We start from the raw sequence: 25,990 nt of genomic DNA, 5'->3' as shown, positions 1-25,990 counted from the left end.
CAAAATGTGTGGCGTGCCCAGCGGAGCTGATCGAGTGTGGTCAGTGCTTCAATGCTGGGGATGTTAGCCTAGACGAGTACACTGATGTTGATGCGCCTGTCATTCCAGGGGATTTGTAGGATCTTGTGGAGACATCATTGGTGATATATCTCCTACGACTTGAGGTGTCTGCTGTACATGATCCGTGCCTCTGAGCCATTCAGTATGGTGGGTATTACTACAGCCCTGTAGACCATGAGCTTGATGGTAGCTTTGAGGGCCTGGTCTTTGAGCACTCTTTTCCTCCGCCGGCTGAAGGCTGCACTGCCGCACTGGAGGTGGTGTTGAATCTACTCATCAATGTCTGCTTTTCTTGATAAGACGCTCCCGCGGTATGGGAAATGGTCCATGTTGTCGAGGGCTGCGCCGTGGATCTTGATGACTGGGTGGCAGTGTTGTACGTTGAGTACTGGCCGGTGGAGGATCTTTGTCTTACGGATATTTAGCGTAAGGCCCATGCTTTCGTGTTCCTCAGTAAATACGTCGACTATATCCTGGAGTTCAGCCTCAGAATGTGCGCAGACACAGGAGTTGTCCACGTACTGTAGCTCAACGACAGAGGTTGGGGTTATCTTGGACTTTGTCCCGGAGGCAGCGAAGATTAAACAGCTTCCTGCTGGTTCTGTAGTTTTGTTCCACTCCAGCAGGGAATTTGTTGACTGTGAGGTAGAGCATGGTAACGAGGAAGATTGAGAAGAGGGTGGGAGCAATGACGCAGCCGTGTTTGACACTGGTCCGGACGTGGATTGGATCTGTAATGGATCCGTTGGTAAGGATTATCACCTGCATGTCATCATGGAGCAGGTGAAGGATGTTGACACATTTTTGAGGGCATCCAAAATGGAGGAGGACGCTCCATAGAGCCTCATGGTTCACAGTGTCAAATCCCTTTGTACGGTTGAAAAAGCCCATGTATTACAGCTGGCGCTGGTCCCTGCATTTTTCCTGCAGCTGTCGCGCTCCAAAGATCATGTCCGAAGTGCCCCGTGGGGCACTGTGACTCCAGGAGGAGCTCCTCGGCCACAGGGAGAAGACGGTTGAAGAGGGCTCGAGCAAAAACTTTCCCAGTGCCTGATTAGCAGGGAGATAGATCCCTCTGTAGTTGCTGCAGTTGGAATTGCCCCCCTTTTTTTTAAAGATGGTCACGATCACTGCCTCTCTGTGATCTCCCGTCATGCTCTCCTCCCTCCAGATGAGAGCGATGAGGTCATGTATCCATGCCAACAGCACATCTCCGCCATGCTTTAGCGCCTCAGTAGGGATTCCATCCGCTCCCGTAGCCTTGTTGTTCTTGAGCTGTCTTATGGCTTTTCCTACCTAATGCAACATTGTTGTTTCACTGAAGTGGGGGCGGGACGCATGCTGTGGGATGGAGTCGAGAACACTCAAGTCAAAGTCACAATGTCGATTGAGGAGATCTTCGAAGTGCTCCTTCCAGCGGGCCTTGACAACCTCGGTGTCCTTGATGCGTGTTTCCCCATTCTTGGCCAGCAGTGGGGTGGGGCCTTGGGAGTTTGGACCGTAGGTGGCCTTGACTGATATGTAGAATCCTCGCACATCATGGCTGTTGGCCAGTTATTGTATCTCCTGTGCTTTCTCCATCCACTACCTGTTCTTTAGGTGCCAGGTTTTTTGTTGGACCTCAGCTTTGAGCCGCCTGTAGTGTTGCTTTGCTGCTCCTGAGTTGGGTTTTTGCTTGAACCACAGAAATAAAAATTCTTGGATCTCTGATCATTCTCATCAAACCAGTCCTCGTGTGTTCTGGTTGACTGACCAAGTGTCTCTTCACAGGCACTGGTTATGAGGCCTGGAGGGCAGACCAAGAACTTTGGGCATTCAGCATCTCAGCGTCATCAAGGCACGTCAGGTTAGCTGTGAAGCGTTGGCTGTATAGGGCTGTCTTAGCTGGGTCTTTAAGTGCCCCGGCATTGACTTTCTTGTGGCACTGCTTCTGCTGTCCCCTCCACTTTGGGGTTAATGTCGATGATGAGTCAGGCGGTCGTCCGGCCAACAGTCGTCAGCTCCTGTCATTACGTGGGTGATGCGCACACCCTTGCGATCCCTGGCTCGGACGATGACATAGTCGAGCAGGTGCCAGCATTTGGAGCAAGGGTGTTGCCACGATGCCTTGTATTTTTCCTTCTGGCGGAACAAAGTGTTGGTGATGAGATGTTCATGTTCTAGATATTTTGTCAGGAGTAGGATACTGCTGGAGTTGGCTTTCCCTACCCCCTCACTGCCAATCACGCATCCCCAGAGGGCTGTATCTTTGCCGACCCTGGCATTGAAGTCACCGAGGAGGATCAGTTTGTCACCTGCGGGGACACAGGACAGGGATGTTTCGAGGTTGGAATAAAAACCCTCTTTGGTCTCATCCATTGCCTCCAGTGTTGGGGCATACGCACCGATGACTGTGGCGCATTGGTTCCGGGATAGGGTGAGTTGAAGCATCAAGAGGCGTTCGTTAACCACACAGGGGTGTCTTTGCGGCTGTCGACCAGCTCATTTTGATGGCGAAGCCGACTTTATGAAGGTGGCGTTCTTCCTCTGGTTTTCTTTTCCAGAAAAAGGTGTAACCTCCATCTTGTTACTTGAGCTGGCCTTCCCCTGCCTGCCGGATCTCGCTTAGGGTGGCGATGTCGATGTCAAAGCTTCTAAGTTCCTGGGCAACTATGGTGGTGCGGCATTCTGGCCTGTCCAATGGGAGTCCTGTCGTTTCAGGTCCCGAACTTCATGTTAACGGAGTGGAAGATGCCTGTCTATGAGTTCTTTTAACGTGGGGCGGCATAGCTGAGCAAGGTCTTGGTCCAGTGGCAAGGGATCCAAGACGACTGGAGACCAGGCACTTCTGTATGAGCCGAATTTCCTAAGGCGAAATGTTGGCTGCAAGCTCGGCGCTGAGTAGCACCCTTGTTGGTAAGTGGTCCGAGGCTTAGTTGGGGGCAGGCATTAGGAAGTTAGTTATCTGCTGGAGATCCAAGTGGGAGGTCAGCAAGGAGTAGGACGGTCAAATAATCATAACCAGGCCACCAGTGGGGAAGGGGAGGTCCAGCCATCGACGAGGAGAGACATATAGGCCCGCTGCTGGAGGGACGAAAACCCACCGCTCGAGGGATGTAGGCCGCCGCAGGAGGGGCCGGGTGATGTCGTGGTCGCCGGGTCGGAGGCACACCTGCTTGCTGGGCGTCGTCGTGAGTAACCTGCTTTCAAACGGCTGAAAATGATGCTAATAAAACACACCAAACCATTTTCTATTTAGATTGGGGTACAGTATTCAATTGCTTAATAAAACATTTTTAAAAGAAAATTATTCTTAAAGGTTCCTCCACGTTGTTTAAAAGTTTCTTCAGAAGTTTTAAAAGTTTCTCCAGGAGTTTTAAAAAAGGTTTCCCAAATTATTTAAAATTTTCTCCAGAGTTTTTAAAAGTTTCCCCAAGTTGTTTAAAAGTTTCTCTTGAAGTTTTAAAAGTTTTCCCAAGTTGATTAAAAGTTTAAAATGAAAGTCAGTAGTAACCTACCTGCCTTCGTACTGTTCCATGTGTGCTGCCATCCCACTGCAGCTGCACAAAGCCCTGGCTAGACCACACCTGGAGCACTGCGGGGAAGTAGAGGCTCAGTCATCTCTGAAGGGGGCCCGAATGCCTGGACGGCATGTACATTCCCAGGGTCAGAATCCCCATGTACAATCCAAGGGTTAGAATCCCTCTGTACATTCGCAGTGTCAGAATCCGCATGTACAATGCCAGCGTTAGAATCCCTATGTACAGTCCCAGGGTTAGATTCCCCATGTACTCTCCCAGGGTCAGAATGCCCACATACTCACCCAGGGATAAAATCCCCATGTACAGTCCCAGGGTTAGAATCCCCATTTACAGTGCCTAGGTTAGAACCCCCATGTATGGTCCCGGGGTTAGAATCCCCATGTACTCTCCCAGTGTTAGAATGCCCAAGTACTCTCCCAGGGTTAGAATCCCCAAGTACAGTCCCAGGATTGGAATCCCAATGTGCAGTCTCAGGTTTTGAGATTGAGGCCTTGAATCTGAGTTGGGGAAAAATCATAGAAACATGATTCAATTTCTATCCTAAACTATTTGAAATCAAATCAAATGAATTGTTGCAATTAACACATTACTTTCATGCCAAATGGGAAACAAGTGATGTGTGGGCTGTGCAGGAGTGTTTGCGCCCAGTTACACAGCATGTCCTGGCTCTCCACTCTAAATGCACTTCTTTAGGTTCACAGTCTCATTGACACATCCAAGTGACGAGATGGACCTCGCCCTTTAAACCCCATCAGAGAAATATCAGCATTTGATGTTTAATTTGCTAAACCTTTATAAAACACTGGTTAAGCCTCAGCTAGAGAATTGTGTTCAAGTTTGGGCTCCAAACTTTCATAATGATGGCAAGCTTTTAGAGAAGGTGCAGAAAGAATGGTGCCAGGGAGATGAGACTTCCGTGATGTGGAGAGCCTGGTGAAGTTTTCTCCAGAGAGCAGGAAATGGTAAAAGGAGATTTAATGGAGATGTACAAAATTATGAACGATTTAGATAGAGTAAATATGGAGAAGGTGTTTCCAGTGGCATTAGGGTAGGTAACCAAAGGAGTCAGACTTCCGATGATTGGCAAAATAACGAGAGGTGAGATGTGGGATCATTTGTTACTCAGCGAATTGTTATGATCCAGATTGCACTGTCTGAAATGGTGGTGGAAGCAGATTGAATTGTAACTTTTAAAAGGGAATTGTATAAATATTTGCTGGGAAAAATATATCGAGCAATGGGTAAAGGGCAGAGGAGTGAGACTCATTGAACAGCCCACCAAAGAGCCGGTACAACAGGATGGGCTGCATGTCCTCCTGTGCCGTCCTCTCGGAGACAATGGCGGATGATCTTACCCAGAGTGCTCCGCCCGTCTGAATACGCCCTATCTCCATCAGCAGGGGGGCAACTTGGGCAGAGCTGGTCCCTGGAGAGCACGCCCCTGTGCGGAGAGGCTCCCGGGAACATATTGGAGCGAGCACGGCATTAGCATCACCAAGTGTGGCTGTTAGGCGCCAGGCAACACCGAGTGTGACTCTTAGTCCCGGGCGGCACCGAGTGTGGCTCCCAGGCCCCATACACCAGGCCCCATCCATCACTGAGTGCGGCTCTCAGGCCCCGGTCAACACCGAGAGTGGCTCTCAGGCCCCGGGCAACACCGAGAGCGGCTCTCAGGCCCCGGGCAACACCGAGTGTGGCTCTCAGGTCCCGGGCAACACCGAATGCGGCTCTCAGCCTGCGTGTCAAAGCCTCCGGGCCTGGCACCAGCAAACCCCGGGGGCAGTGCCTCCACCACAAATACTTGCGTTTATGCAGCATGTCCAGCAATTCCCAGCTGCTCCGTATCAGGGTGGGCACTGAATGCGGAAGTCACTCCCTGGCCTCCTGTACAGTATAGAATTAGGCAGTCCCTTGAATCGATGATGACCCACTTCCACACCAAAACGGATGAGTTCACAGATGTTTCACGATGAGACCTGATATTCCAGGTCCCGATCTACATATTAAAGTGTGGAAGAAGCTTGTGTGTGGATTTTTTTAACGTGGGTAACCGTTGCACACCAGCCACCACACGGGCTGAACAGAGTGAGCTCTTGGTCCAGTGGCAAAGGTTAACCAAGACGACTGGAGACCAAGCTCTGCTGCACAGACCTGGTGCACATATTTGCAATGCCCATAGATCGCAGTGCGGTCTGGCCCATGCTGTCCCTGGACCCTTGCCGATTCCGGGCCCCGAACTCACACCTCTTGTGGCCCCAATCTCTCCACCCCAAACTCTCATCTCTCGTGGGGCCCAATCTCTCCGCCCCGAACTCTCGCTTTTCGTGGGCTCCAATCTCTCCGCCCGAAGTCTCGCCTCTCATGGGGCCCAATGTCGCGACCCAGAACTCTCGCCGCTTGTGGGCCCCAATCTCTATGCCCTGAACTCTAGCCTCTCCTTGGCCCCAATCTCTCCTCCCCGAACTGTCGCCTCTCCTTGGCTCCAATCTCTCCTCCCCAAATTCTCGCCTCTCCTTGGCCCCAATCTCTCCATTCTGAACTCTTGCCTCTCCTTGGCCCCAAACTCTCAGCCCAGAACTCTCGCCTCTTGTAGGCCGCAATCTCTCAGGCCCGATCTCCCGGCGCTACTCCACCCCGACTTCACCACTCCTCTGCTGCTTGCCGCATCGCCTGCTGTACCTGGGCCGTTCCGACGGTCCTGCGCATGCTCCAATCGCTGACCTGGATTCCAGTACAAAGCAAAATCATTGAGGAAGAAATAAGCGGGATATCTAGACAGGAATAGTGCAATCAAGCAGACGCAGCATGGATTCATGAAGGGGAAATCATGTTCAACTAATTTACTGGAATTCTTTGAGGATATAACGAGCATGGTGGATAGAGGTGTACCGATGGATGTGGTGTATTTAGATTTCCAAATGGCATTCGATAAGGTGCCACACAAAAAGTTACTGCACAAGATAGAGGTACGTGGCGTCAAAGGAAATGTATTAGCATGAATAGAGAATTGGCTGGCGAACAGAACACAAAGAGTCAGGATAAATGGGTCCTTTGCGGGTTGGAAATCGGTGGTTAGTGGTGTGCCACAGGGATCGGTGCTGGGACCACAACTGTTTACAATATACATAGATGACCTGGAAGAGGGGACAGAGTGTAGTGTAACAAAATTTGCAGATGCCACTAAGATTAGTGGGAAAGCGGGTTGTGTAGAGGACTCAGAGAGGCTGCAAAGAAATTTGGATAGGTTAAGCAAATAGGCTAAGGTTTGGCAGATGGAATACAATGTCGGAAAGTGTGAGGTCATCCACCTTGGGAAAAAAAACAGCAAAGGGGAATATTATTTGAATGGGGAGAAATTACAACATGCTGAGATGCAGAGGGTCCTGGGGGTCCTTGTGCATGAATCCCAAAAAGTTAGTTTGCAGGTGCAGCAGGTAATCAGGAAAGAGAATGGAATGTTGGCCTTCATTACGAGAGGGATGGAGTACAAAAGCAGGGAGGTCCTGCTGCAACTGTATAGGGTATTGGTAAGGCTGCACCTGGAGTACAGCGTGCAGTTTTGGTCACCTTACTTAAGGAAGGATATACTGGCTTTGAAGGGGGTACAGAGACGATTCACTCGGCTGATTGCGGAGATGAGGAGGTTACCTTGTGATGATAGATTGAGTAGACTGGGTCTTTACTCGTTGGAGTTCAGAATGATGATGGGTGATCTTATAGAAACATTTAAAATCAAGGAAGGGATAGACAAGATAGAGGCAGAGGGGTTGTTTCCACTGGTAGCGGAGACTAGAACTCGGGGGCAAGGCCTCAAAATACGGGTGAGCCAATTTAAAACCAAGTTGAGAAGGAATTTCTTCTCCCAGAGGGTTGTGAATCTATGGAATTCTCTGCCCAAGGAAGCAGTTGAGGCTAGCTCATTGAATGTATTCAAGTCACAGATAGATAGATTTTTAACCAATAAGGGAATTAAGGGTTATGGGGAGAGGGTGGGTAAGTGGAGATGAGTCCACTGCCGGATCAGCCATGATCTTATTGAATGGCGGAGCAGGCTCGAGGGGCTAGATGGCCTACTCCTGTTCCTAATTCTTATGTTCTTATGTTCTTATGTAATATCTAGAATCTGAAGTCTACAAATCTCGGACAAATTAGAATAAATCGCCTCTCAACTATGCTGCAAATGTTAGAAAGACGCTTTGGATACCTGGCCTCCTGTGTGGGTCTGTTTGTTGCATCTGTTTGAGCTGGAGTGGAGATGGAGGAGAAGCTGCTGGGTTTCACCCCCAGTATTTCTGGGCCCAGTGGGACCAACAATTCCCCATGTGGGGCTGTCAATGGAGGTGGGTTCCATTTCCTGAAGGACATTGATAAACCAGTTGGGTTTTACCACAGACTGGCAGTTTTCATGGTTACTATTTCTAGTGCTGGCCCCACAAATTACCAAGTTCATTAAGCTGAATTTCTCAAAGTGCCTTTGGGTTTTTGTGGATTCTCTCTCATCCACCCTTTTTCTTGACTGAAATTCACTTTTCAGGGTATTAAAATGGGAGGATTTATCGACCGGAGGCTCAAACCAAACATTATATTAACATCTGACGAAATCACTCGATTCATCGGGAATGGATTATCATCCAGCAACTATGGATACAAAAAGCACTGTTCATAGCGGGGAGAAAGTGTACACGTGCTCTGTGTGTGGACAAGGCTTCAGCCGATCATCCAACCTGGAGAGACACAAGTGCAGTCACACTGGGGAGAAACTGTGTAAATGTGGGGACTGTGGGAAACGTTTCAACTACCCGTCCCAGCTGGAAACACACCAACGAGTTCACAGTGGGGAGAGACCGTTCACCCGCTCCGAGTGTCAGGAGGGATTCACTCAGTCATCTAACCCGCTGATACATCAGCGAATTCACACTGGGGAGAGGCCGTTCACCTGTTCCGTGTGTGGGAAGCGATTCACTCGGTCATCCCATCTGTTGAGGCACCAGCGAGTTCACAAATGATTGTCGGGGTTGGATTATGCTGTTATTGCTGCTGTTAATCACAACCCGACTGAACCATGTTCATTCTGACAGTTCGGGTTTGTTTCCGCTGATGAAAACTCCTGTAACTGGACTGGAGTTCAATATTTGGGATGGAGACAAATAAATTCGTGTTGCTTTCAACACATTGCTGTAGATTTTTCTCTTTCCTACCCGAGTGTTTAGCATCACCTGGCTGGAGCTCAGAGAGGACAAGCTGGGGGGAGGATCATATGGGGGAAGAACTTCAGCATGGACACAGCCCTTCAGGGTCATACTGAGAGGGGAAAATGGCACTTTGGTCTTTCTCATCTCTCTTCACTGACAGCAGCCCGTGCGGGTTAATCTTGACAGTGTAAGGTGTGGATGATATCCACGAAAGGGTGCTAAAAGAGATGGGATGGGTGCTCTGCCAGCCACTTGCCCATATCGCCAACAGCTCAGTAGATTCATGGGTTGTTCCCTGAGATTGGAAGGTAGCCGATGTAGATCCCATTTTTCAATTGTGCACAAGTCAGAGCTCGGGAACTGAAGGCCCATCAACGTGACCTCCATCACTGGGAAGGTGCTTGAAGGGATCCTGAGAGATGCTGTTTTCCATCATGGGGAAAGTGAAGGGGCCATTAGAGATACTGAACATGGATTCCAGAAAATAAGGTCATGTCTTACAAACTAGCTTGAGTTTGTAAAGAAGTTGTCAGGATGTGGATGGGGGAATCCGGTTGACATTGTCTACCTCAGGATGTCAAACTCATTTTTTCGGGTGGGCCTGATTCAATATCCTGGCACTTGGCATGGGACACATTCAGCAAAAGCCATTAAAATAGGAATAAATGAAGATAAACTACATCGGAATTTGCATTAAGATTTTATTTACTGCCGCTGCTCCCAATGCCTGGCACCTCTTAGCTTGAGCATTCATGAACTAACCCTGCTCAAACCATAAGCACAAGGATATCGGTGCATGGTTCTGCCTCTGACAACAAGGCTGTGTCACTGCCACACACAGATACCGTTTCCTTGTTTCACATCTCAATACAAAGACCATCTGTTCACACATCCCCTTTCTACACAATTGCAGCAGACATGAGCAAGGAAGTGAGGCTGATTAAAAGACACATTTCATTACAGCAATGGTTACACTGGGAGAAATGTGCAGTTATTTTCCATTACAGGCAAAATGCCGGACAAACCAGCAGCACACTGGCACCTGAACAGTGTCTCATCGGCCGACAGGCTTTTCTTAAATAGATTTGCTGCGTGGAAATGAACTTAAACGAGCTTTGCGGGCGTGATACTCTATTCACACATTGAAGGTGAGAGAGATGCTGTGGAGCACACAATAAGTCAAGTAGCTGAAAGTGATTAACAGACTGGGTTTTGTGTTTAGTGATCCCGGGCGTGTTACCAATACCGGCAAAGATGAAGTCCATGTAATAAAAGGGACAGCGGATACTGTCTCACTAGTGAGTCAGAATGAGAAGCTTTAACAACAACCCATGTTTCACAAAGGGAGACCTCACCAGACCAAAGGACATTGGGCGTTTAATGGGCTGTTTTTGTCAGTGGGCTACAGGAGGCTATTTGTGACAGAAGGATAGCTGGTCACAGCAAACAAACAGTTTACCGGCCTGTCCAGGGCCCACTCTGACCCCCACCTTCTCTCTCTCACTATTGATGGACACTGCTGCAGTAATTCCTCCTCTAACCTTTCCTCTCTTGTCCCTCCCACACCCCTAATACACGGCCCGACACAATCTCTCTCGCCCTGCATCCTCACTGTGCTGGAATCCACACCAGTCTCCCCATCTGCTCCTTGTTCTCTCCCTGGATCCTGAAACTACAGAACTCGCTTATCCCTCCTGAAGTCTACAGACTCTAAAACTGAAGCTTGGTGGCCCTCAGTCCCCACTCCTTGATTTACGTCCCCTTCTCTCCTCCTCTTTCCCCCTTGGTTGTGTTCCACACTCTGGGCTTTGGGCCTTCCCCGGGGATTCTCAGTATGAACAGGGGGATGTGTGTTGAGACAGGATATCCCAGCTCTCCTCCTCTTTCCCCCTTGGTTGTGTTCCACACTATGGGCCTTGGGCCTTTCCCGGGGATTCTCAGTATGAACAGAGGGATGTGTGCTGAGACAGGATGTCCCAGTTCTCCTCCTTTAAAGGGACACGGAGAGGACTAGCTGGGCTGATGGCCCTGCTTTATGACATCACTAAAGTGCCTAACAACCAACCTCCCTGAGCCCTGATCATTTTGGTCTGTGTTGAGCTCAGTGTTGTTACAGGAAGGGAAGCAGGAGCAGTATATGACCCGTGTGAAGCTCAGGATTAATGGGGAGAGGTATAGGATCAATTTATACCTTATTGAGTGCGAAATGTCATTGTCCCAGACATTCCCTGTCCCTCAGTATCTGTGTCGGGGAGCGACCGATAGGTTCACTCTGTATCTAACCCGCGCTGTGCCCGACTGGAGAATGTTTGATGCTAGCACGAGGTGCTCAGCTCAATGATCACAATATTTAATCCAAAGATGATCAGATAAACCCATCAGCTTCACCCCTGGACACAGGTCCTGAAGGACAGGGAGTGTCTCTAATAATTTGGCTGGTATCCGTGATCAAATTTAAATACCTCACATCTCTTTTTAAAAATTCGTTAATGGGATGTGGGCCTCGCCTCTCATCTCTCATTCTTCTGTACGAGAGCGAATATAGGCCTAGTCTACTCAATCTCTCATAGGACAATCACGCCATCCCAGAAATCAGTCTGGCGAACCTTCATTGCACTCCCTCTATAGCAAGTTTATCTTTCCTTACGTAAGGAGACCAAAACTGCACACAATACTCCAGGTGTGGTCTCACCAGAGCCCTTTATAATTGCAGTAAGATGTCTTTACTCTTATACTCAAATCTTTTTGTAATAAAGGCCAATATACCATTTGCTTTCTTAATTGCTTGCATATAAGCTTTTAGCGATTTGTATACAAGAACACCCAGGTCCCTCTGAACACCAACATTTCCCAATCACTCACCATTTAAAATAAATACTCTGCCTTTCTATTTTTACTGTCAGTATCTAACTTAACATTTATTCACATTATATTCCATTTACCATGTTCTTGCCCACTCACTGAGCTTTTTTCTATCCCTTTGAAACCTCTTTTCATCCTCCTCACACTTACATTCCCAACTAGCTTTGTAGCCTCAGCAAACTTCGATATATTACATTTGGTCCCCTCATCCAAATTATTGATATAGATTGTGAATAGCTGGGGCCCAAGCACCGATCCTTGCAGCACCCCACCAGTTACAGCCTGCCAACCCGAAAATCACCCGTTTATTCCTACTCTCTGTTTTCTGACCGTTAACCAATCCTTGTTCATATATTACCCCTAATCTCACGAGCGATAATTATGTTTAATAATCCCTTTTGTGGCACCTCATTGAATGCCTTTTGTAAATCTAAATAAACCACATCAAGTGGTTCGCCCTTGTCTATCCTGCGAGTGACAAACTCAAGAAATGCTAACAGATTTGTCAAGTACAATTTCCCTCTCATAAATCCGTGTTCATTCTGCCCGATCGTGTTATTACATACTACGTGCTTAATAATAGATTTTAGCATTTTCACTACTACTGATATCAGAACTACCAGTATGCACGGGTTAGATACAGAGTAAATCTCACTCTATCCTGTCTCAAACACTATCAGGGTTGATACAGAGTAAATCTCAGACTACAATATCCCAAATGCTCCCAAGGCACGTACAACATGGTTTAGATACAGCGTAAAGCTCCCTCTACACTTTGCCATTAACCAGTCCCAGGGCAGGTGCAGTATAGGTTAGACATGGAGTATATCTTCCTCAACCCTGTCACAAAACATTCTCAGGGCAGGTACAGCACAGGTTAGATACAGAGTAAAGCTCCCTCTGCCCTGTCCCATCAAATACTCCCAGGGCAGGTACAGCACGTGGTTCGATGCAGAGTAAAGCTCCCTCAACACTGTCCCATCAAACACTCCCAGTGCAGGTACAGCACGTGTTTAGATACAGAGTAAAGCTCCCTCTACACTTTCCCATCAAACACTCGCAGGGCAGGTACAGCAGCGTCAGATACGGAGTAGAACTCACTCTACACTGCCCCATCAAACACTCCCAGGACAGGTACAGCACAGGTTACACGGAGTACATCTCCTTCTACCCTGACCCAGCCATTCCGTTGCAGATACAGCATTTGTTACATATAAAGTAAATCTCCCTCTACACTGTTCGATCAAACACTCCCAGAGCAGGTACTGCATTGGTTATACACTAAGTAAAGCTCCCTCTACACTGTCGAAATAAACACTCCAAGCACAGCTACAGCACAATGTAGATACAGTGTAATTCTCTCTCTAATCTCTCTAGAATTGTGCACAGCTTTGGTCGACTTATCTAAGGAAGGATATATTTGCCTTGCTTAGAAACAGAGTAAAGCTCCCTCAACACTCTCCCAGCAGACATTGCAAGGGCAGGTACAAAGCAGGTTAGATACAGAGTATATCTTCCTCAACCCTGCCCCAAGCATTCCAGAGCAGATACTGCATTGGTTAGATACAGATTAGAGCTTCTTCTACACTGTCCCATCAAACACTCCCAGGGCAGGTACAGCACGGGTTAGATACAGAGTAAAGCTCCCTCGATAATGTCGCGTCAAATACTCCCACAGCAAGTACAGCACGGGTTAGATATGGAGTAAAGCTCCCCCCCAGACTGTCCCGTCCAATGTTATTGAATAGGGAGCAGGCTCCGGGGGCCGGGTGGCCCCCTCCTGCTCTTATTTCTCATGGTCTTATGTACCCAGCATGCCCCGTGGGGGAGAATGTGCCACACGCAGAGTCCAGGAGCTCAGTGCGCCGGTGCTGGTCTTGGCTTTGTTTGGAGTATGCGCGCTTCGTGTAATAGTGGAGGAGACACATTTCGGGCAGGCTCTACAGAAGTATCCTTTTCAGTGGGACGAAGGGGAATAATGGACCACCAGGGAGTAAGGGAGGCTTCATTAACAACCGGTACCCGCCGCAAGCCCGGAATAGTAACCAGAATATCGACGATTGCAGCTTCGGGTCTTTTCCCCAATCACAGGCCCAGGCTAACAGCGGGCATCTTGGTGCAGGAAGGCAGGTTCAGCGCTCCGCCATCTTGATTCAGTTAGTCGCACAGTGCAATGTGCGGCCATCTTGGTGCAGGTACAAAGTGAATGATATCAGTGTCTGGAACTGAACCCAGCTCGAGTCAGCAACTTCAGGGAAGGGGAACCAGTGATTGTAGAACTGAACCCAGCCACATTCAACACATTCAGGGGAGGGGAACCAGTGAGTGTAGAACTGAACCCAGCCAGAGTCAGCACCTTTAGGAGAAGGAAGTGTACCTGTGAGTGTAGAACTGAACCCAGCCAGTGTCAGCACATTCTGGGAAGGAGAAGGAGGGGAACCAGTGAGTGTAAACCTGAACCCAACCAAAATCGGTAGTGAAAACTGGGAGCGGAGGAGAAACATTCCATTGACTCTGGATCAGTTCCTATGGAGTGGAGGGTAGCCAATGTCACCCCACTTTTTAAAAAAGGAGGGAGAGAGAAAACAGGGAATTATAGACCGGTCAGCCTGACCTCAGTAGTGGGTAAAATGATGGAATCAATTATTAAGGATGTCATAGCAGTGCATCTGGAAAATGGTGACATGATAGGTCCAAGTCAGCATGGATTTGTGAAAGGGAAATCATGCTTGACAAATCTTCTGGAATTTTTTGAGGATGTTTCCAGTAAAGTGGACAAAGGAGAACCAGTTGATGTGGTATATTTGGACTTTCAGAAGGCTTTCGACAAGGTCCCACACAAGAGATTAATGTGCAAAGTTAAAGCACATGGGATTGGGGGTAGTGTGCTGACGTGGATTGAGAACTGGTTGTCAGACAGGAAGCAAAGAGTAGGAGTAAACGGGTACTTTTCAGAATGGCAGGCAGTGACTAGTGGAGTGCCGCAAGGTTCTGTGCTGGGGCCCCAGCTGTTTACATTGTACATTAATGATTTAGACGAGGGGATTAAATGCAGTATCTCCAAATTTGCGGATGATACTAAGTTGGGTGGCAGTGTGAGCTGCGAGGAGGATGCTATTAGGCTGCAGAGTGACTTGGATAGGTTAGGTGAGTGGGCAAATGCATGGCAGATGAAGTATAATGTGGATAAATGTGAGGTTATCCACTTTGGTGGTAAAAACAGAGAGACAGACTATTATCTGAATGGTGACAGATTAGGAAAAGGGAAGGTGCAACGAGACCTGGGTGTCATGGTACATCAGTCATTGAAGGATGGCATGCAGGTACAGCAGGCGGTTAAGAAAGCAAATGGCATGTTGGCCTTCATAGCGAGGGGATTTGAATACAGGGGCAGGGAGGTGTTGCTACAGTTGTACAGGGCCTTGGTGAGGCCACACCTGGAGTATTGTGTACAGTTTTGGTCTCCTAACTTGAGGAAGGACATTCTTGCTATTGAGGGAGTGCAGCGAAGGTTCACCAGACTGATTCCCGGGATGGCGGGACTGACCTATCAAGAAAGATTGGATCAATTGGGCTTGTATTCACTGGAGTTCAGAAGAATGAGAGGGGACCTCATAGAAACGTTTAAAATTCTGACGGGTTTAGACAGGTTAGATGCAGAAAGAATGTTCCCAATGTTGGGGAAGTCCAGAACCAGGGGTCACAGTCTGAGGATAAGGGGTAAGCCATTTAGGACCGAGATGAGGAGAAACTTCTTCACCCAGAGAGTGGTGAACCTGTGGAATTCTCTACCACAGAAAGTAGTTGAGGCCAATTCACTAAATATATTCAAAAGGGAGTTAGATGAAGTCCTTACTACTCGGGGGATCAAGGGTTATGGCGAGAAAGCAGGAAGGGGGTACTGAAGTTTCATGTTCAGCCATGAACTCATTGAATGGCGGTGCAGGCTAGAAGGGCTGAATGGCCTGCTCCTGCACCTATTTTCTATGTTTTCTATGTCTCGAAATTTGTGTTGATTTGGATTTCAGCACAGCAGGTGGGCCAACGTGTGGGAGAGGGATTTATAGCTTTGGAAGGACAAGGGAGATAAGCATGTTCCATGGAAACTAGATGAGTATATCCTGAATTTCTGTCCTGTACTGACAGCGATGAGTTTTGTTATCCCATTTTACAGCGTATTAGAAGGGGAGATTTTCAGACAGGAAACACAAACCAAATATCATGTCAAGATCTGACAGAGTCACTCGATGCATCAGGACCTGAATATCATCGGCCTTTGAAAGCGAAACGAGCAATGTTTGTCTGTCTTGCCTGTGGGAAAAGATTTCAAACATCAGTTTGACTGGAAAGGCACTGAGACACACACTCCCGAGTGAGTGTTCCAGTGCACGGACTGCGGAAAGAGCTTTAACCAGTTACACAGCCTGAAGAAAACATCGCAGCATACAAAGCACCGAGAAACTGTAAACGTTTTGTGCACATGGGTTAGGCTTCAACTGATCGACCAACTGTGGAGATTCACAAGGACACCCACACCACGGAGAAATCGTGGAAATGTGGTGACTGTGGGAATGGACTCAGATCGCCGTCAGAACTGGAAATTCATCGACGTAGTCACATTGGGGAGAGGCCATTCACTTGCTCTCTGTGTGGAAAGGGATTCACTGCATCATCCCACCAGCTGAAATACCAGCGAGTTCACACATGGGAGAACAAGTTCACCTGCTCTGAGTGTGGGAAGCGATTCACTCGGTCATCCCACCTGCTGACACACCAGTGAGTTCACACTGGGAAGAGGTTGTTCACCTGCTCTGAGTGTGGGAAGGGATTCACTCAGTCATCCGACAACAGCGAGTTCACAAGTAACACAAAGGGTTAGAATCTGCTGTTATTGCTGCTGTTAATCACATCCCGACTGAACCATGTTCATTCTCACAGTTGGGGTTTGTTTCTGCTGATAATAACCCTGAAACTGGGCTGGACCTTAATATTCTGGATATATTGCTGATTGTGTTCTCGGGGCTGCAGTGTCCATTTAAAAACTCTGTGTGTTATCTTTCCCCTTAATTCAGCAACTCTCAAAAATAAAATTATGAACTTTTACTTTAATCCTACCTTGATCTTTGGTACACAATCTATAATAATGTAAACGTTTGTACTGAATATAATCTCCAATTAGATAGAGCTTGCTGACAATTCTTACTGACTTGCACATTACACACAGCGGCCCCTCCATTATCCACCAGAAAGAAGGGGAATGTGAATTGGTGGGGAATCAGTATCCCCAAATGGTGTCCCCCATCTGGTGTAGCAAAACCCCTGGCACGGCAATGGAGTCAAGTCCAAACCAAAACTGTGTGCAATACTCCAGGTGTAGTCTTACCAACGCCCTGTACATTTATAGCAGGACTTCCCTACTTTCATACTCCATCTCCCTTGCAATAAAGGCCAGCATACCATTTGCTTTCCTGATTATTGCTGTACCTGCATGCTAAATATTTGCATTTCATGTACAAGAACTGCCAGATCCCTCCGTGCTGCAGCATTTTGTAATCGTCCCCATTTAAAGAATAATTTGCTTTTTTATTTGTACTACCAAAGGGGATAAGCTAACATTTTAACACATTACAGTCCATCTGCCAGATTTTGCCCACTCACTGAGCCTGGCTATATCCTTTCATAGATTATTTGCGTCCTCCTCACAGCTTGTTTTCCCAACTATCTTTGTATCATCAGCAAATTTGATTATGTTACACTCGGTCCCTTCATCCAAGTCATTAATATAAATGGTAAATAGTTAAGGCCCCAGCACTGATCCCTGTGGCACTCCACTAGTTACGGTTTGCCAACCTGAAAATGATCCATTTATCCCGACTCTCTGTTTTCTGTTAGTTTGCCAATCCTCCATCCACGGTGATACATTAACCCCAACCCCATGAGCTCTTAGCTTGTGCATTAGCCTTTTGTGTAGCACCATATGGAATGCTTTATGGAAATCCAAATATACAGCATCAACTGGATCTCCTGTATCCACTTCGCTCGTTACATCCTCGAACAACTCCAGGAAATTTGTCAACATGATTTTTCTCTTTCATAAAATCATGCTGACTCTGCTTGACTGCAACATGATTTTCTAAATGTCTTGCTACTTTTCCTTAATGATGGACTCCAGTATGTTCCCACTGACAGATGGTAGACTAACTGGTCTATAGGTTCCTGCTCTCTGTCTCACTCCTTTTTTAATTAGGGGTGTTACATTTGCGGTATTCCTGTCCACTGGTACCTCGCCAGAATTTAGGGAATTTTGTTAGATTACAACCGATGCACCCTCTATCTCTGCAGCCACTTTTTTCAGAACCTAGAATGCATGTAATCAATTCCAGGGGACTTGTCCGTCTTTAGTCCCATTAGTTTGATTAGCATTTGATCTCTACTGAAAGTGATTGCTCCCCCGCTCCCCCGCCCCCCGCAATAGCTCCTTGGTTATCAACTATTAGGAAGTTTTTAGGTGCCCTCTACCATGAAGACCGATTCAAAATTATTTTTTAAAGTCTCTGCTATTTCCGTGTTACCCATTATTAATTCTCCAGTTTCACCTTCTAAGGGACATCAGCTGCTCGTTTCCGTTTTATATCCATGTAGAAGCTCTTATTTTCTGTTTCCATATTCCTTGCTAATTTGCTTTCATCTGCTATCTTCACTGTCTTTATCATTTTTTCGTCGTCCTTTGCTGGTTTCTAAAAATTTCCCAATCCTCAGGCCTTCCACTGTCGTTCGCAACATTATATGCCTTTTTTCAATTTGCTACCATCCTTTACTTCCTTAGTTAGGCAGGGATGGTTCATTCTTCTCTTAGCATCTTTATTTCTCACTTGACTAAACCTTTGCTGAGAGTTATGAAATATCTCCTTAATTGTTTGCCATTGCATTTCTACAGTCTTATCCTCTAACATATTTTCCCAGTCCACTTGTTGTCAGTGACAAGGGTTGGTTTATATCACATGGGAGGAACTTGGTGTCAGTGACTGAGGCTTTGGTTCAACATTTTTTGACATGACGAAGGCCTTTGACAAGGTCAACCATGAGGCGTTATGGAGTGTACTCTACAATTTCTGCTGTCCATATTCCCAATACAAGCCTCCTAAAGCAAGTGCTCCATTCGGAGTTTCTACACGGCAGGGACATTGGGTGGGCGGGGCTTCAGGGTGTCTGTCAGTTTTATTGGACATCATGTTTGTGCCCAGATCAGTGGGCCCTGAAAGGGAACCTTGTTGTTCTGGTGATTGTTGTCTGGTGACTCTGGGCCAAACTGGCTCACCCTATTGGGCCAGCCTGTGATCACCCTATTGGGCTAGCCCAGGCTCACCTGGCCCAGGCCATCCCAGGCTCACCTCATTGGGCCAGCCCGGGCTCACCTATTGGGCCAGCCTTGCCACGCCCTACTAGGCCAGCCCGGCTCACACTATTGGGCCCGCCCGTCTCACACTATTGGGCCAGCCTGGACTCACCTATTGGGCCAGCCTGGGCTCACCCTATTCGGCCAGCCCGTCTCACCCTATTGGGCCAGCACAAAAGACCCATTGTCCAGCGGAGAGAATCGGCAGCTCATTGATTTTATTCTCACTCTGCACACAGCGGTTGCAGAACTGAACCCAACCTTGTAAGCTGAAAATGCATAGTCACAGTCACACTGGGGAGAGCCCGTTCAGCTGCTCTGAGTGTGGGAATGGATTCACTCATTCATCCCACCTGCTGACACACCAGCGAATTCACACTGGGGAGAGGCCGTTCTCCTGTTCTGAGTGTGGGAAGGGATTCACTCAGTCATCCCACCTGCTGAGACACCAGCGAGTTCACAAGTATCTGCAGGGGTTGGATTCTATTGTTTTTGCTGCTGTTAAACGCATCCTGATTGAATCATGTTTGTTGTATCACTTGGGGTTTGTTTCTGCTGATGTGAATAACCTATAACTGGGCTAGAGCTTAATGTTTTCATGTTTCAAATAACACAGTGTGTCGATATTTGATATCTCCAAGACCAGAGGGGACTAACTGATGTCCTTACTGACTGCACCAATTTGGGCCTTTTCTCCTTTCTAATTCTGGATTATTACAGTTCTCATACCATCAGTTACTCTCTGGGACAAGTTCCCAGTCTGGTAATCACTTTCAGATACTGGACTTAGCGTGTGCCCCACAGCATCTCTCTCACCTTCGATGTGTGAATGGAGCACCCCGCCTGCAAACCTGGGTTCAATTTAAATTTGAATCCACTCAGCAAATGCATTTTTAAAAATATGTACATGTAAACTGATCACATGAAATAATTGGCAAAGGTTTAGAGTCACCAAGATGAATAAGTGAACACATCACGGACTAATAACCCAGCTCTATATTCACAGGAGAAAGTTTGTTATCTATCTGCTCGAATGTCAGTTGGTGAGATGAGCGACTGAATCTCTTTCCACGCACAACAGCATCCATTCCCGCTGTCCCCACATTTACAGTGTTGAGTCAGGTGGGTGCACGAGTCTCACAGGCTGAACGATTGGTTGGAGGAGCATCCACACACAGAACATGTGTCCTGTTTCTCCCCGCTGTGATTGGTGTTTTTACAAAGGCTGATAATAAGATGATCCTGATCAATCTGGGGAATCTGTCAAATCTTGACGCGATGTCTGGATTGCGTTTCCCAGTTGCAGATCCTCCCCTTCTAATACCCTGCAAATAAATGGTGGTTACAAACGTTGTTACTTTAAGTACAGGATATAAATTAAGAATAGACAATTCTAGATTCTATGGAACATTCTGTCCCCTCCTGTCCCTCCTAAATTCCTTATTCTAGACATTTACTGTCTAAAATCAACATTCATTTCATCGCCTGAGCTTTATTATCTCCAGAAAGTGCTGAATCTGGCTCGGTGCAATTCCACAGACATTAGTTAACCTCTAGTGCCTCACGGTCAGTCGATTCAGTGAGGGCCAGCAGGATTGCCACTGTGGTAGGCATCACAGCCTCAACTCCTGTCCTCAAATGACATCCACACACTTCCCAGTTGTACAGAGGACAATTATAACCTGTGAACTGCTGCCTTGGCTGAGCTCAACTAAAAGCCCAGATCAAGGATCGAACTTGTGACCGTCCCAGTCAGTACTGCAGTGTTCTAAAAATTGGGGGTTGGGGGTGCGGGGGGGGGGGGGGAGGTTGGGGAAAGTGGGAACAGAATATTTTGAAACAAATTTGACTCCACCTGTGAAGGAAAACTTCGTCACAATGCACAATTCTGAACTCTTTCCAAATTAGACAAGCAAGTGAAATGCATCATCAAAAACAGTGAGACATTTTAGAATGGCTCAAGTCACTGAATTAGCTTTACAATCATTGCACAGTACAGAAGGGAGCGACTGGTAATGGCAGCTCGGTTCGTAAAGTCCCCCAACGCAAGATATTGTTCTGGAACTTTTTAATATGCATCTCTTCCAAGAAACAGAAGTAAAATTCGACATCTTGAAACAACTGCCGCCCCATCGGGGAATTGAACCCCGGTCTCCCGCGTGACAGGCGGGTATACTCACCACTATACTAACGAGGAACTGACGGGTCCCATTTCTGTCAGAGCAGGAATCCAGTCACTGTGAACAGAACTGGACACCAGGAGAAGTCGACAGACACATTAAGAGAGAGAGACAAACCGACAAACAGGGAGAGACAGACAGCGAGATAGAGACAACGAGAGACAGTTTGTGTGAGACTGACAAGGACAGGCAGACTGAGTGCGAAAAAGAATCAAATATATACATATACAGAGATGTGTGTGTGTGATCTATTAAGAGAGAAAGGGAAAGAGTGAGAGAGATAGAGAGAGAGCGATAGAGACTAAAACAGAAAATGATGGAAATACTTCTCAGCTTACAAGCAGGGACTAACAGAGACAGGCAAATACATGGACAGACCGAAATGATGGGAAAGAGAGAGCCAGTCAGACAAAGAATCTGAGAGAATCCCATTGGAACAGACGTGGCACCGTGAGAAAGAGACAGATTGAGAGACAGAGACAAACAGAGAAACAGGGACAGACAGAGTGAGTCAGACTGAGAGAGACAAAGACTCAAACATACAAAACTCTCTGAAGAGAGAGAGAGAGGCAGAAACCGAGCGACACAGATACATTTCAAAATTTCATTTCATTATCGGTTCAGAGTGTCACATTGTTACAGAAAATTGCTGATTCAACCGATGAAAATCCGGTCTCACTGATCAGAATGGGAGGAAATCCGTGTTAAATTAAAGAGACACCAGGAGTGGGGGACGAAACCACGCGGGACAAACCCATTGAGTTTTAAGGCCAACGCCTCAACCACTCGGCTATTCTGGTCCTGTGAGAACCTGGATTCTGTCTCTGTGAGAATCTTGGCTTCAACCCCAACCCCACATACAAACACATACACATCGGCTTTCAGTGAGCATTTACGAACATTTTTAGTAATATTGACAGGGGGGAACTCTCCTATTTATTTTCGAGTAATGCACTGGGACCTTTCATATCCACCCGAGGGTGCAGACGGAGCTTCAATTTAACATTTCATCCGAAAGTCAACAGCTTCAACATTGCAAAATTCCCCAAGTGCTGCACTTGAGTGTTAGCCAAGATGATATGCTCAAGTCTCAGGAGTGCGACTTGAACACACAAACTCCCGATTCAGTCGAGAATGCGGCCACTGAACCAAAGCCGATGCAAAAGTTCACAACCGTATTATTTTCCCCAAGTCGTTTTTATAAGTTCCAGAACATACCAAATTCATGGTGATAATTTCCACAGACAGTTGCACATACACAGAGACATATAAAGAGATAGACAGACACAGAGACCCACACACACATAACCAAAAATTTGCACGCACCAACGGGCATGCACAGATGCCTCAGACCTCTCGAGGGTTAGACAGGCTGAATCACTGTCGCAACTTTGACTGATGTTTGCAATTTTTGAAACGGATGTATCATGAATATTGCAGATTAATAAAAATGAAAAAAAATGTCAAAGATGAAAGGTGTGGGACGTTATTCCATCCATCTCAGGATCAGTTTGGCACAGAACCGGTTAAATTGTGAAATGGAATGAAAAATGCTGAGAATCGTAGTCGGCAGGATTCGAACCTGCGCGGGATAACCCAATGGATTTCTAGTCCATCGCCTTAACCACTCGGCCACGACTACTGCGTCGCTGCCTTTTTAAACGTTACTCAGAAAAAACTCAGTCATCCATCTCTGTGCAGCAGACGGCCAAAGATTCCTGAAAAATTCTCCGTTTGCTAAAAATCTGGACGAGGCAATCTCATCTACCTGCATTTTTACAGTTCTATATTGCTCTGGAACTTTTTAATATGCATCTCTTACAAGAAACAGAAGTTAAATTCGACATCTTGAGACAACTGCCTCCCCGTCGGGGAATTGAACCCCGGTCTCCGGCGTGACAGGCAAGGATACTCACCACTATACTAACGAGGAACTGATGGATACCAGTTCTGTCAGAGCATGAATCGAGTCACTGTGAATAGAACTGGACACCATGAGAAGTCGACAGAGACATTGAGAGACAGAGACAATCCGACAAACAGGGAGAGACAGACAGCGAGATAGAGACAACGAGAGACAGAAAGTGTGAGTCTGAGAAGGAGAGTCAGACTGAGTGAGAAAAAGACTCAAATATGTACATATACAGAGATGTGTGTGTTGTGATCTATTAAAAGAGAGAGGGAAAGAGTGAGAGAAAGATAACGATAAAGACAGTGACAAGGAGAGAGACAGATAGAGAGAGAGCGATAGAAATTAAAACAGAAAATGATGGAAATACTTCTCAGCTTACAGGCAGGGACTAACAGAGACAGGCAAAGACATGGACAGACCGAAATGATGGGAAAGAGAGAGGCAGTCAGACAAAGAGTCTGAGAGAATCCCATTGGATCAGACGTGGCACCGTGAGAAAGAGACAGATTGAGAGACAGAGACAAACAGAGAAACAGGGACAGACAGAGTGAGTCAGACTGAGAGAGACAAAGACTCAAACATACAAAACTCTCTGAAGAGAGAGAGAGAGAGGCAGAAACCGAGCGACACAGATACATTTCACAATTTCATTTCATTATCGGTTCAGAGTGTCACATTGTTACAGAAAATTGCTGATTCAACCGATGAAAATCCGCTCTCACTGATCAGAATGGGAGGATATCCGTGTTAAATTAAAGAGACACCAGGAGTGGGGGACGAACCCACGCGGGACAAACCCATTGAGTTTTAAGGCCAACGCCTCAACCACTCGGCTATTCTGGTCCTGTGAGAACCTGGATTCTGTCTCTGTGAGAATCTGGGCTTCAACCCCAACCCCACATACAAACACATGCACATCGGCTTTCAGTGAGCATTTACGAACATTTTTAGTAATATTGACACGGGGGCAACTCTCCTATTCTTTTTCGAATAATGCACTGGGAACTTTCATATCCACCCGAGGGTGCAGACGGAGCTTCAATTTAACATTTCATCCGAAAGTCAACAGCTTCAACATTGCAAAATTCCCCAAGTGCTGCACTTGAGTGTTAGCCAAGATGATATGCTCAAGTCTCAGGAGTGCGACTTGAACAGACAAACTCCCGATTCAGTCGAGAATGCGGCCACTGAACCAAAGCCGATACAAAAGTTCACAACCGTATTATTTTCCCCAAGTCGTTTTTATGGACATACCAAATTCATGGTGATGATTTCCAGTGACAGTTGCACATACACAGAGACATATAAATAGATAGACAGACACAGAGACCCACACACACATAACCAAAAATTTGCACGCACCAACGGGCATGCACAGATGCCTCAGACATCTCGAGGGATAGACAGGCTGAATCACTGTCGCAACTTTGACTGATGTTTGCGATTTTTGAAACGGATGTATCGTGAATATTGCAGATTAATAAAAATGAGAAAAAAATGTCAAAGTTGAAAGGTGTGGGACGTTATTCCATCTATCTCAGGATCAGTTTGGCAGAGAACCGGTTAAATTGTGAACTGGAATGAAAAATGCTGAGAATTGTAGTCGGCAGGATTCGAACCTGCGCGGGATAATCCAATGGATTTCTAGTCCATTGCCTTAACCACTCGGCCACGACTACTGTGTCGCTGCCTTTTTAAACTTTACTCAGAAAAAACTCAGTCATCCAGCTCTGTGCAGCAGACGGTCAAAGACTCCTGAAAAATTCTCCGTTTGCTAAAACTCTGGACGAGGCAATCTCATCTACCTGTATTTTTACAGTTCAATATTGCTCTGGAACTTTTTAATATGCATCTCTTCCAAGAAACAGAAGTAAAATTCGACATCTTGAAACAACTGCCTCCCCGTCGGGGAATTGAACCCCGGTCTCCCGCGTGACAGGCGGGGATACTCACCACTATACTAACGAGGAACTGACGGGTACAAATTCTGTCAGAGCAGGAATCGAGTCACTGTGAACAGCAGTGGACAACAGGAGAAGTCGAAAGACACATTGAGAGACAGAGACAAACCGACAAACAGGGAGAGACAGACAGCGAGATAGAGACAACGAGAGACAGAAAGTGTGAGACTGAGAAGGAGAGGCAGACTGAGTAAGAAAAAGACTCAAATATATACATATACAGAGATGTGTGTGTGATCTATTAAGAGAGAGAGGGAAAGAGTGAGAGAAAGACAATGATAAAGACAGTGACAAGGAGAGAGACAGATAGAGAGAGAGCGATAGAGTCTAAAACAGAAAATGATGGAAATACTTCTCAGCTTACAGGCAGGGACTAACAGAGACAGGCAAAGACATGGACAGACCGAAATGATGGGAAAGAGAGAGCCAGTCAGACAAACAGTCAGAGAGAATCCCATTGGAACAGACGTGGCACCGTGAGAAAGAGACAGATTGAGAGACAAAGACAAACAGAGAAACAAGGACAGACAGAGTGAGTCAGACTGAGAGAGACAAAGACTCAAACATACAAAACTCTCTGAAGAGAGAGAGAGAGAGGCAGAAACCGAGCGACACAGACACATTTCACAATTTCATTTCATTATCGGTTCAGAGTGTCACATTGTTACAGAAAATTGCTGATTCAACCGATGAAAATCCGGTCTCACTGATCAGAATGGGAGGAAATCCGTGTTAAATTAAAGAGACACCAGGAGTGGGGGACGAAACCACGCGGGACAAACCCATTGAGTTTTAAGGCCAACGCCTCAACCACTCGGCTATTCTGGTCCTGTGAGAACCTGGATTCTGTCTCTGTGAGAATCTGGGCTTCAACCCCAACCCCACATACAAACACATGCACATCGG

The 25,990-nt window shown here is 46.8% G+C and overlaps 4 non-coding genes and 1 pseudogene across 4 annotated transcripts; all 5 read right to left on the bottom strand.

The window, feature by feature from the left end:
- Positions 1-25,990, bottom strand: part of LOC139235640 (zinc finger protein 271-like) — a 127,562-nt pseudogene that overhangs the window by 80,758 nt on the left and 20,814 nt on the right.
- Positions 21,157-21,228, bottom strand: trnad-guc (transfer RNA aspartic acid (anticodon GUC)). The gene has a single exon. It is a non-coding gene; the product is annotated as a tRNA-Asp (tRNA).
- Positions 22,773-22,853, bottom strand: trnas-aga (transfer RNA serine (anticodon AGA)). The gene has a single exon. It is a non-coding gene; the product is annotated as a tRNA-Ser (tRNA).
- On the bottom strand, positions 24,722-24,802 carry trnas-aga (transfer RNA serine (anticodon AGA)). The gene has a single exon. It is a non-coding gene; the product is annotated as a tRNA-Ser (tRNA).
- On the bottom strand, positions 25,022-25,093 carry trnad-guc (transfer RNA aspartic acid (anticodon GUC)). The gene has a single exon. It is a non-coding gene; the product is annotated as a tRNA-Asp (tRNA).

This window comes from Pristiophorus japonicus, chromosome 23 (genome assembly GCF_044704955.1).
Source record: "Pristiophorus japonicus isolate sPriJap1 chromosome 23, sPriJap1.hap1, whole genome shotgun sequence".
Taxonomy (NCBI): Eukaryota; Metazoa; Chordata; class Chondrichthyes; family Pristiophoridae; genus Pristiophorus; species Pristiophorus japonicus.
The sequence above is the reverse complement of the archived record's forward strand: the minus strand, read 5'-3'. Positions and strand labels throughout refer to the sequence as shown.